This window comes from Mytilus galloprovincialis, chromosome 5 (assembly GCF_965363235.1).
Source record: "Mytilus galloprovincialis chromosome 5, xbMytGall1.hap1.1, whole genome shotgun sequence".
Taxonomy (NCBI): Eukaryota; Metazoa; Mollusca; class Bivalvia; order Mytilida; family Mytilidae; genus Mytilus; species Mytilus galloprovincialis.
In genome coordinates this window covers 62,100,949-62,114,837 of record NC_134842.1, presented here as the reverse complement: position 1 = coordinate 62,114,837, position 13,889 = coordinate 62,100,949, and the positions used below count along the sequence as shown (strand labels likewise).

Below are 13,889 nucleotides of genomic sequence, written 5' to 3'. Positions count from 1 at the left end.
GAACAGCGTGGTATAAGCGTGGTATAAACGTGATATAGTCGTCGTGGAAGCGTGTTTGGGTCGCGATAGGAACGTGATGGTCGTAGCGAGGTAGTGGTAAAGTCGCTGTGAGATCGTAGCGCAGTCTCTCCGACTAGAATCGCGCTTTCGCTACGCTGTCGCTACGATGGTATAGCGACCTTTGCGATCTTACCACGACCTTACTGCGCTCTAACTACGCTTCTACAACGACCTGATTTCGCAACGACAGCACCACAATTGATCATGAAGACTTCACCACGACCGTACTAAGACCTTACTGCGAAATGCACGATCGCACTACGATCGTCATGATCGTTAAAATTTTCATTTTTTTCACAGATCGTAGTGCGACTGCGGCATTTGCAACTTTCGGTAAAGTCTTTAGCTATTTGACCAGTGATGCCGCTCACGATATCCCCGGTAGATTCAAGCATGGACATTCGGAGAAAAGATTCTATGTAAAACAGAAGCAACGCTTTGCAATTGTTTTTTTGTATAATTATATCAAAAGCTAGTTTAAAAGAGCAGTGACTTTTAAAATTATATCGTAGGAAACTTACGAAAAGTAATCCGACATGTTTAATTTACCGATTACACCCACCAAATTTGGTTTAAAATGTTTTTTTTTCTTCTTAGGCAGTTGATATATTGTGTAACTCGTTTAATAACAAGCCATCAAAAACATTATCAGTATTGAGGTGAAACACATATATATTAATTGTGATCTAAACCATGACAAACTTGACCAAAATCATGACGAATTTCTAGACACTTAACCGAACCATGTCAACATCTTAACCAAACCATAGCAAAACCGATATCGTGCTTATTCTGCATTAATTTCGTGAAACATCAATTCCAATGTAGATTGTTTGACTTCCAATACAGGTTCCAACATTTTTTTTATTTGCTTTTTATTGGCTCGTTTGAATAGAACTAAGGCAATTGTTTTGGGAAGTAACATAAATTACCCATGTCAATCTTAGCCAAACTATGACATAATCACTGTACTAAACGCTCCGCGATATGACGAGGTTATAACCCGTGCTTATACTTAATACACATTGATTATCGGAAATATCTACAGAGTGATTATGACATTGTTTCTGATATTTGATTATGCAGCGTCTACGTTAAGAATAGCTTACCGATAAAAAAGGTGTTTATCTTAATTCAGTAAACACTGACTATCAATCTGTGTGACCATCAGTTGAGATAAGAGTGGAGTACAACATATTATGTAATATGTTTTTCATTTTATGGATCTTTTTCTGCTTTTTAGTTGCTGAAAGTGGTACGTTATTTTTTATTTAGTTTATGTTGTAATCCGTCAGTATAAATTTAAAGGCATCATCTTATTAATGAAAGTAAATGATTTTTTGGGGTAACAATTATGGTGCTTTTTATCAAATATTATTCATTTGAATTGTTGAACTTCCAAGGTACATATGTTCTGAGTTAAAATACTAAATATAATTGCGACTTCATTGCATTAGAGACTCAGAGCGGTACACAAGATATTAAAAAAGTTCAAAACAAGATATTTAAAACCATAAGAACAAAGTTTAACTTTATGTAAGCAAGTGTCAACATATGCTTAGGAACCATATAATTCACAGATTTAATTATTCATACAATAAATGATTGATGTAAGATTTATCATTACAATCTTTCTTTGCTGAAATAAGTTTGTGTTATTTTTGTTGTTTCTGGAAGTTTAGAGTTATAATACAATCCTTCGTATGTCCATAACGTTTCACCGTGTAATAACTGTCCTATATCGGTTTGTTCTCAAAATTTTAAACGGATATGTTTTGAACCATCAGTGCTGAACCAGGAAGTTTTATTGGAAGTCGTTTTTATCTCGTAGCATTTAATTTTTTTTATCAACTACATCCTTAAGGACAGAGTAATTATCATAACAAAACGAGTAAGATGTAAGAACAGGGGGCACCCTCAGTAATCATCATAACAAAACGAGTAAGGTGTAAGGACAAAGGGCGCCCTCAGTAACCACCAGACATGACTGCCAAGACAAATGGAACTATATATAATTGCAGCAACCGTTAAATAATGAAAGTAATAGCTTACCGCATTCATTTTAGAAAATTAAGTTTCTAATCCATCCTTTTATTTATCCTCAGCTGACAACATTTTTTCATCTCACCATTTTACTCAAAACGTTCTGATTCTGTATTTTTTGAATGCGTGATAGATAATAAGTATATGGATACATTCAATCGTGTTACAATGAATATAACTCTGCTCTTAATCGTTAATTTTCCCGTTTAATGTGAAATTTTCGCAAGCCTTACGTAACAACACCTGCTAATTAAATAAGGTTTGTCGCGTATGCTCATGATGAAAGTTTAGCATGAATACATCCATTTGATTGATATGTAATTGTTGGTTATTAAACGTCGAAATGTAAAAAAACATCAAAGCACCAAAAACTAAAAGAGTTTTTTAGAATAACCTCATCTTGATCCAAGAGTAACTTTTCTGTAATGAATTGCAACTTTAACATTCTCTTAAATAATGACCTCAAAATTTGCTTAATAAATGTATATGCTTTAAAAAATATCATAACAAAACGAGTAATGTGTAAGGACAGACTAATTATCATAACAAAACGAGTAAGAAGTAAGGACAGAGGGCACCCTCAGTAATCATCATAACAAAACGAGTAAGGTGTAAGAACAGAGGGCACCCTATGTAACCACCAGACATGACTTCACTTTTAAACAATATTTAACAAAAAACTTGATTGTTATTATGTTTGACATATAAACACATGCAACTGTATTTGTATAAATACTAAACCACGAGGTGTCAAAAATTCATCGCTGAAAACATACACTATTGATTCGCAATAAACATAATTATATAAACTTAATTTTAACTTTATTTCCATTAGCATGGTCAAATAAATTAGTTTGAAACCATTTATCAAAGGAATAATTGAATTTCAGGTACTCATGTTTCCTGTAAGAAAAGTAAACACCGGTACGGGCTTTGCACATTGTTAAAGGCTGTACGGTGACCTATAGTTGTTAATTTCTGTGTCATTTTAGTTTCTGGTGGACATTTGTCTCATCGGGAATCATACCACATCTTTTTTTTTTAAACTTAATAACCATAAAACATTACGGTTCAGATTCGTTATTTTTTCCTATTTGAAGGGTAATCTAAATACATTGGTTAACATCATAAAGTGCATTGCAGATTATTTAATTGTGTAAAATAAAATTTGATTGGACATCGAAGGATATTGTGTGAAATATAAATGAAATATTAACTTTAATATTTCACCCAAATTTCGATGCTAATAAATCTGTTACTTATTGTATGAACTTTCAAAAACCGTGAACACTGAATTTTATAAATTTATGCGAATTTGGTCTTTTTTCATTGCATCTTCCTAAGACTCTTTTTTGATTAAATTTGCAGGAGACTATTGTTTTAAATTAAAGATAAACATTTATCTTTTGTACTTCCAAAGGTACGTTTTCTATTAGTTTGTAATGTAAAAGGGATATCACAACTAATATACTAAGTAGTACATGTATAACAATTTCATTGCAATAACTCATTTTCTCCTATAAGCTTAAGATATAAAAAAAGAGATGTGGTATAAATGCTAGTGAGACAACTGATTCCAATGGACTATGTCAGGTCACTGAAAAGGCTCCTTGAAAAAATATCAGTGTTTGAAATTTGCCAAAATTTATAAGTGAACTTTTTTGTCAAGCCATATACTATTTTCAACCGAAATTTTCTTAAAATAACCTTTATCGAGTCAGACATATGGCAGTTGTAATCAAATTATTTGTTTCTATGTATGTTGGCGTTTGTTTTTGTTGCAGTTCAGAGTTTCTGTTGTTCCATTGTTTTCCTCTTATAGTTGAATGTTTCCATCTAGTACGGTGACAATTCAGGTAAATTTGAAAATTTAATGGACCGAAATACCTCACGGCTAATTTTGGTCTTATTTTGTAGAAAAATATAATATCCTTTGATAAAGACATGACGTAGAGTGTCAAAGTGGTGCAGATTTTTGAAAAGTCTTTCATGTTAAATGATATTTTTTTCGATAAACGCATGCACTAGGAATGCTTCACAAAAACAGTCATATTTATGTCTGATTACCAGATATTAGTGATACATACCCTGGTTTGCAAGATGTAAGATTATGAAACAAATATCTTTATCTACGGAAATTATCGACAAAAAAATATATGATATAGATTTAGCTATGCAATAATATATGGCCACCTATAAAGATATTTTGGTAAAGTTTTGTTAAAATGCCATAAAGAACAGAGGAGAAATAAGAACTGTAAAGTTTACACCCGGTCCATGATGTTATGAAAAAAAAATGATGAATTCTTATATCTGCCTCTTCACTCACTTACAGATCCTACATAAAATTGCTTCACAGTCTATAGATTTTGAAAAGATCAAGCTAGAAATATTTCGTCATGTTCTTGTAAATCAAATCTTTGTAGTGCGATAGTGCATAGTTACAATGTATCTACAAATCTTATCAACCCATGTTTATTTTCAGGTGCACAAAGACATTTCTTATAATGTCTAATTGATCTGCTTTAAGTGACATGAAGAACAATTTGGATCTACCACCATTTGAAATAAACCTTATTTTCCCTTTGACGCCGTAAATAGTTGACTAAATGTTATGGGATTTGCTCATTGTTGAAGTTCGTGCGGTACCCTGTAGTTGTAAATATCTGTGTCATTTGGTCTCTTGTGAAGAGTTGTTCCATTGGCAATCATACTCCATCTTCTTTTTATATACACCAATGTCCGATGTAAGGGGAGGATTGGGCGCCCGCTGAAATCTTTAACCTCGCCACATTCTGTATGTGGCTGTCCCAAGTCAGGAGCCTGTTATTCATTTTTTGTCATTTTTTGCTGCTACATTTTTGTTGTTCGTGTGTTATTTTGTACATTAATTATATCGTTGAATTTCTCGTTTGAATTGTTTTACAGTTGTCAATTCGGGCCATTCGTTGCTGACGATGCGGTTAGGGTTTTGTTGAAGGCCGTAAGGTTACCTATAGTTAAATATACATGTATGTGTAATATTTGGTCTTTTGTGAAGATTTGTCTAATTGGAAATCATACAACCCACTTTTTTATTATCGTTTTAATGCAGTTATTGGCAAAATCTCAATAGCTGTTGTACCTTTTTACATAAAGACTTTGGACAATTCCAATATCGTTTATCTGATCAGGGGTGTACTGGTTTTTTATAAAGGAATATCACACACTCAGTTAAAGTATACATTTCCGTTCAGTATCAAGTGAGAGTGCATTGTTATCATTATCCGTTTGAAAATATTTGTATCTTCTAACCAGGCAAAATATTTATGAGAGAGTTTGGAATACATTGTAAAGATTGAAATAATTTGAAATTTCGAACGATCGTAAACAGCTTTTCCCCATTTTTTTTTTACAAAATTCAATATCTGTAAACAATTGTAACTGGCAAACCATACGACAACGAAAAGTTTTTTTTCTTTCTTTTGCAAACAAATCACCATGTAGTCTTTCTATTAGTATTTGAAAAGCGACACATCATCAAGTAGTTAACAATGCATGCTGAAAGTTGAAGCGTCATAACTTGGTACTTGAAGTTATTTATGAAGAGTAAACTCATCACTGGATGGCCTGCCTGATAATTTGCGTCATGATTAAATTAAATATTTTGTGTAATAAATTAGTTCTACATGCATTTTATCAAGCGGATAATCAGATTTCACTTGTCAAGCCCCTTAATGTTTTATTGAATTTATTTTCATTCAACTTCAAGCAATTATTGAAAGAACCAATTTTCGGCAAACATTTTCGTCATTAAGGCATCTATGGCATCATGAACAACATTTGAATACACATTCTGACTGTCTTAAATTATAAAAAGACCTCATATAAAATGCAATCAATAGGTAGGTGTAGTAGTATCATTCGACAGGAATGACGGTCAGGGAAATTGGAATTGCACCTCTGAAATGATATGGGTATATTGAACTATTTTACATGTACATTTTTCTTTCCAACTTGTCATATACGGAGCCCACAAAAATTGTTGCAAGGATTCTTAAAGTTCAGTGCATGACAGTCTTTCTACATAAGGCATGGAAATAACGTCAACATACTGAAGGCAGATGGCTGTATACTGATATATCCGCACAAAAACTACAAACCAGAAGAAAACCAAAGAAAGCGCATTTATATTCCCAAGTTACCTTTGGGGAATACAACATAGGAATGCACAAGCTATCTGACATTGAAACAATACAGCCAAACTTGAACAAATTCATGTTGAGAGGAAACACAAAAATAGAAATTGGAAAGATACAGCAACTGCACAAGAGATGCAGAAATAAGAAAATTAAAACAATTATGGTTTTTGAACAGCGGTATACTACTGTTGCCTTTATATGTGGCTATTAAGACAACTATCCATAGACCAACTGACCAAAGAATAAACACGTGCACACGTGATCACCAAAGGGCCTTCATCAATTCATATGTCTTGTCCAAGTTGAAAAAAAGAAGGAAAACCTTCCGAAAATAGGAGAGGCAAAAGTAAACAGGAAATCAAGTTCAACCCATTAAATGTTAAGAAAGAATTAAAAAAAGAAGCATTGTGTTAAAATTTGTATTGAGGAAAAAAAACTGAAAATATTAAAGCTTCTGTTTACAAAAAGTATTTTAGCCCTCTGCCGTTTGGTATGTTTATAGCTTGTAAATAAACAGTGTCTTCCAAATGAAGAGACATTCTAAAATTCTGTACTAGATATCACAGTCAATCAACAAAAAAATATCTGTATTTGTCGAGTGATTGACGTGTATGGTATTCGTTTTTCCGTTTTGGCCGAGTTATGTCATATTATCCGAGTTGACACTTATGTATTTGTATAGGTATATTACATAATAGTTATTCCAATGGCATACTAGAACTAGTTAATTAATACTGTATTTTATTTTATATACATATAATATACATAGATACATTGGAAGTTGCAAGAAACAAACCAACCAAGCAGTTAACAAATTCAGGCGTTTACTACAGACCATCTTATAATGCTGTGGATGGAAATTTAGTACAGTGGATGACATCGTCAGCCTCTTCTTGTACATCTTCAATTTCTGGAGATGAACCATCGTGGTGGGCAGTAGATCTTGGTGCCATTTATGACATCAGTCACGTGATTATCTTTGGCAGAAATGACTGTTGTGGTAGGTTTTACATATCGTAAGAGTCTAAAAGACATCTAGCTTTATTCACAGAATTAGTGGTCTTTTGCACAATTCATTTCTTTTTATGATTACAAATGTTTTAAGAAGCAAATATAATACAATTCCATAAATTGAAGCACTGTTTATTCAAATATAGTAAACAGATAATAATTTATTTTGATTTTAGACATAAAGCGGTGTAGAGAAAACACTAATCAATCAACCAATATAACAAAGCCATTGTTTTTGTAACATTTCTTACTTCAGATCAAATTGTAGTATAATGTGTTTTTTTTAGAAAGCGCAACGTTTTGACCTGTCTACGAACTATTAGCAGATTGTCAGACCTTGAACTTAATCAAATATTTAATATTTTGGTGGTAATTGAATGCATTGGTTATTTCTGTCAGGCTTGATAAACATTTTTTAGTTTTCCAACTTTTCTTGTTGATATTTTCAAATTCAGTTCTCATTTTTTTCAGTTTGGAAACTTTCGAATTTCGACATTGAGGTGATTAAACCGTGTAGAAACAAAACCAATTGGTTTGAGGACGGTGTCATCCAGTTGTGTTATCATCAGCAAGCACCAACTACATATCTAAATGCTACATGCTATAAGAGGATGATTGGACAGTATGTTCGCATACGGCTCAATGATCTAAATATATTATCACTATGTGAAGTTGAAGTGCATGGAACATTTATTCGATATCTACGTTCAGGTAATTCTTCAAGAAGCTTTTCTTCATGTAGTCATTTGTAATGATAGAACCATCCAATACCTCACATTTGTTTAACGTTTTATTTTTTACATTGTTTTAAGATGTGTTTTTATCACCTTTATTCATTATCATTCGACTTAGATCAACTGACCACTGATGCCCACTGATTTTTAATGATAGAACCATTCAATACATCACATTTGTTAAACGTTTTAATTCAACATTGTATTTATGGATTTTTTTAGAGCCATTCAATAAAACACTGGAAGTAACTGTATTGGTCCTTTTTATATCATTTGTCTAAGGTTAACAACATGTAAATCGACAAAGCTCGAAAAACTATTTTAACCCTGGACATTTTAGAAAATTGCATATTGTACAATCGAAAAATATGTAAATGTTTTTCAAAGCCCACACTCTGAAAGTATCAAAAATAAAGATGATTTTTGTATCAGATTTATTCATTACCATTTTTAGTTCAAATAAGATCAACTGACGACTGATGGCAAGCACAACGCATTCATAAACAAAAGAAGATCTCTTTTTAGGTTAATTTTGCCACACTTACACGTGGAAATATGATCAATGTAGGTTTTCGTTTTTTTAATTGGATGTAAGCTGTCAAATTCATGATTGATCTCATTCAAATTCACATATTGGATTTATAACATACCAGAACGTATATTCAAATTTAGAAAAAATATACAAACAGTAAACAATGCTGGTACTGTTTATAATCTATCAATGTTTCGTGTGTGTTAAGAAAGACACAATAGATAAGCAATCATGTTCGTTCGTACAATAACGATTTCTAAAGTTATATTTTATTTCATACGGTAGATTTGATGTAGAAAAAAAGAAGCATGATGATTATTTTTCTGGCCGGATTAGTACTCAATTATTACTTCTAGTATTCAGTTTTCAATGTTGACATTATTTTATTTAAAAAAAAATAAACTTCATGTTGCACTTAAGAAAAATAAAGGTAACATAAATACGGATTCAAATGCGGGTGAAATATTGACTTTCAAGTCACTCATACTTCGGTCATCTTTATTTAAATCATTTTGACGAAATTGCCGCAAACTGACTGGTAACACCGCATTACTATTCATACATTTCACTTCCATAAATGTTGAAAAATATAGTTTAATGTTTCGTTGTATCTGAATCTTAACTAATACCCCTTTAAAAATAACAACAGGAATAACAATATGTAGTATACAATTAATTTACCTGTTTATTTATCCATTAGTTACGATTCCTTATACCTGTGGATTTCAAGGTCATAGTTATACAGGACATAATGTGACCCTTAGCAGCACCATTGTGAAAAGTGGCATTTATTGTACCTACAAATGTGCCTTCATGAAAGGATGTTATGTTGCAGACTTCAACAAGAAGACCTCCAATTGCACATTACTGGAAAAGAAAACTGAATCCAATTTCGTAGCTAATTCTGATCACAACGTTTATATTATCAGCTAAACATTTTCTTTTTGTCGAGGCTGATGATTAATGTAATTCTGAAAATTCTCAAAGTTCAAGAAGAAGTCTTTTCTTTTTCCTAGATATAACAAAAAAAAACCAGAATCCAGCGTAGTAAAGATATAATTATATTTCAGAAGGTGGAAAAGGTAGATTTATATCTTGTAAACAGCGGCTTAGATTTTTGTCGGTATTTGACTGTTACCTAAACCTTATTTTCAAGGTTTTCCGAAAGCTTAAAAAACAGTATAGCTTTTGTCCAGTAATTGTGTCGCTACCATGTTGATACCCGGAGATATAAAAAAAAAACAACAACCCAGGAACAGTGCTATCGAGCAACTGCTAATGAATGAATAATACTTCATTAGTTTTGACCGTCCAATGTACTTATTTTCATGAAATTTGGCTTTTATTTCAATGTAAGAAAATGTAGATCTGGTATTATTATGATGTACATTGACAATCACAAGTTCATATCTCTAAGCGGTGTTTACCGTTTTATTCAACTTCAAAAACGCATTTTTATGTAACGGAAAAGTAAGGAAATACTATGAAAACATTCAAATATTAAAGGCCAGACAATGTCATACCAGGAAAACAATAAACAAAAAAGGAAAAGAATTACAAAACAAAAACAACAATAAAACAAAACAAGGACTAGACCCTGGTGTTATCTTATTATTCACATAATTGTTATTGGAAAGGAGGTTATACTTGTCTTCTAGCTTTTTTTCCAATCACATATTGAAGGGAAATTTGCTACGTTTGACTTGAACGTGTTCATTATCACCTAAGTTACTCTTTTACAAGGTCTTATCACAATATATGCGGTAATAAATCAGAAAATCAATAGCTAGGAATTTTACTATTGTGTTCTACCTGTTGTATGTGAGGTAAATGCCTACTATTACATGCCAGTATTCTAAGTACAATTATTTGAAGTCTTGTTCGAAAGTCATATAAAATTATACATTTAAACGCGGTAATGACTTATTTTGATAGTTAGTTACCATCCAATAGTAAGAAAAAAAATCTCCGAAAAATTATACAATTTTTTAAATTCATGACATGAAATTTTCTATGTAAACCGTATATATTTCTTTTTAATCAAAGAATCAAGTTTTTGAAACTTTTACATATCTGGCTACACGAGTGGCTAGTGCAATGTAATGATTACGAGTCATGTGACGTTGATTGGCGGGAAACGAGAACCGGATCCTAATGATGCAGTAATCATTTCTATTTAACTAAATTGGTTTATCTTATAAATGAGATAAACCGTGTGAATCAAAGAATCAAGTTTCAGGCAAAAACATAATAAACAAATAACTAATGTGGAAATAACGGTCACAGTTAACTTAGATTGACGAGGTCTGACATGATTACAGAATGCCGACATGATTGATTTAACTGAAAAATCTGTGCACCATTGGTAGCAATGGATGCTCAAGTTCCTCAAGGTTCAGCCTAAAGAGAACGAGGGTTATGATCCCCAAATACGTCGGGTCTTGTTCGCATCACGCCCTGGTGTCAGGGGAGTAACGATTAACAGTTTCTATATCATAAAACTCTATATGCACGCTGAATACATATGCCATACTATGTATCATAGAACAGTACGGCTCGAACTGGTACCAATTTAGAACCGGCCACTCAGTGTAGACATGAGATGGTCTTAACAGAACTTACTGCGGTACCGCAGGAAAGTAAAAACCTAATATGATCCGACGTACAATTACGGGAAACGATCATAACCCCTTCATCTTGCCACTTGAGTGTGTCTATACACACTAATCAGAATCCCCCCTTTTTTCCACAACCTAAAGGTCCATTTAAGTGAACTAGCTAAGAAGGCATTAGTCTTTATTAATACGTTTGAATCTTGGACAATTATATTTTTCCTTTTGTAATAGCTTTGTTACCATGGGGCTGTTCTCCTTCCGTGATATCCCCTAAGCAAGATTTGTTTTGGACGATATCACTTCTTTTGTTGTATTATCCATGTTATATATATATTTAAATCATCATAAAAACGCAATATTTTAGCAGTAATACACCCACTGATAAACTGATCATGAATTATCAATAGGTTTACTAAAAGAGTTATCTCGCCTTAACCGGCTTAGTTGAACAAATTTATTCTAAAGCACATATGTTTGGTACTTGTTAAAATATTTTTAATATATATAATGCGATAAATCAGGAAGTTTTCTTCATAGAGATAAACATTCTTATCAATAAAATTGAACATATGATCTGTGTACAAATTCGGGGATTTGGGTAACAACTAGACTGATTGGTCACTGCAAAAGTACAATGCAAGATGGTGGTATACCATGAATCTACATAATTGCTTTGCTAATCTGTAATATGCACTAATACTAGTTTTCCATTCTCAATTTTATTATCCTGTACAAAGTTTACGAAAATACCTTACCCGTATATATAATTTATGCTATTCTAGGCACCCCTTCGACGTCGTGTACATTTGTATATATTTTTATTTTCCACAAGTAACTTGACCAATATTTAAAAACCATGGGTATATAACGTACACTTTTAAAAATTAATTTATACGTATCAATCAATATATAGAAAGTACCACACGTCCTGAACTAAATCGGCAACCACATGCATTCCTAGTAGTACTTAAAATTCGGATACAGCTAAGCAGTCTGTGCAGCTTTTTGGAAAGTTCAAACTTGAATAGTTTTACGTCGAATATATTTCGTGACCTAAACGAACTAGGTGCTAGAGCGAAATTCCATGTGGGTGTATATAGATGCATTGTTGATTGATTCGGACTAGAATTAAAAAGATTGTGTCTATCAGCTCTGTATATAGATAAGAATGCTAAATGTTCCTTTTAATAGAAGGAAATAGATCAAGAGTATTTGAAATCAATTTAAAAATTCATTGAGTCTCCCGTCTGGATAATATGCGTGTTTGTCTGTAAAAGTCCTTAACAGTAACTTATATACCACATATTTGTTTTGTTTCTAAAAATAGTTGCGGGAAAGCACATAGTTCGTGCTGACATGTAAAAAGAAATGTGATAGTAAACTACATACAAAGGTATCCTCAATGTTCACAAATTATCCGTGTTAGGTGATGATGACAATCAAAAATATTATAAACAATATATGTTGTTCAGTGTGAGCCAAGGCTCCGTGTTGAAGGCCGTACATTGACCTATAATGGTTTACTTTTTTAAAATTGTTATTTGGATGGAGGGTTGTCTCATTGGCACTCACACCACATCTTCCTATATCTATATATACAAATAACATTATCGCACATCAAAGTAAAGAGGATATTGTGTACCATACTCTGTCTGCTGCTTCGTGAGTTTACAAAGTAATTTTGATAAATGTGTGAGAAGTGCACATAATTCCCTTATTTGCTCTAAGTTGACTTGATAAACTAAAAGTCCTGTCCATAAGCTTTAGTGAGCTATCTGAATAACCTATACCAAATAGTAATAACATATCATATGTTGAGGTTGAAAATATCAACTCAGCTTTGCTTGTATAACTATATTGCTTATATAACTATATTAACTCTATTTGCATACGTCAGAAAATTTAGGGTCGGGCATGATATGTATGATTCAACAACGTAAACATGACCTCTGTAGATCTCTCAAGTTCAACTGACTTGATATTTAATATAAAAATCAAATATCAAATTATAAGCATATTATACAACAAGAACACATGCATAATATAAATAGTTAGGCAAACATGCATAAATTAAAGCAAGCAAGCTTACAAAAAAAGAAACGCAAACTCACTCAGGTAAAAAAAATTGGTATGAGTCAATAAGACAACTCTTCAAAGTAGACCAAAAGGCAAAGAAATCAATAACAATAAGTAATCGTACTGCCTTCGACAATGAGCAGGGCCCAAACCGCATTAATAACAATAAGTCATTTAACTGCCTTCAACAATGAGCAGAGCCCATGCACATTAATAACAATAAGTCACTTTACTGCCTTCAACAATGAGCAGGGCCCATACTGCATTAACAACCATAAGTCATTGTACTGCCTTCAACAATGAGCAGAGCCCATACCGCATTAGTGAGTAATTAAAAACTCCAAAAGAAAAATGTTGAACATGTTAAACGAATTTTAATCAAACGAGAAAACTGTAGGCATAAAATTTATGTCTTTTTTGTTTTTTTTTTTTTGTTTTTTTTTGGTTGTTTTTTTTTGTTGTTTTTGTTGTTGTTTTTTTTGTTTGTTTTTTTTTAGTAATGCCGATTATAGTGTATCAAACAGTATTAGGAAATATTTAAGACTGTTCAAAGAATTTGCACGTGTAAATAGTTTAATCGAAGCCATCGACTCTGATTGGATTTATTCTAAAGCTACAGCGTCATCCGCCACAAAAG

The 13,889-nt window shown here is 32.4% G+C and overlaps 1 long non-coding RNA gene across 1 annotated transcript; it reads left to right on the top strand.

The window, feature by feature from the left end:
* The first annotated feature begins 1,194 nt into the window (after positions 1–1,194).
* On the top strand, positions 1,195–10,124 carry LOC143074631 (uncharacterized). Its single transcript, XR_012977978.1, has 4 exons — positions 1,195–1,315; positions 7,054–7,284; positions 7,767–8,006; positions 9,262–10,124. It is a non-coding gene; the product is annotated as an uncharacterized LOC143074631 (long non-coding RNA).
* The last annotated feature ends 3,765 nt before the right edge of the window (positions 10,125–13,889 follow it).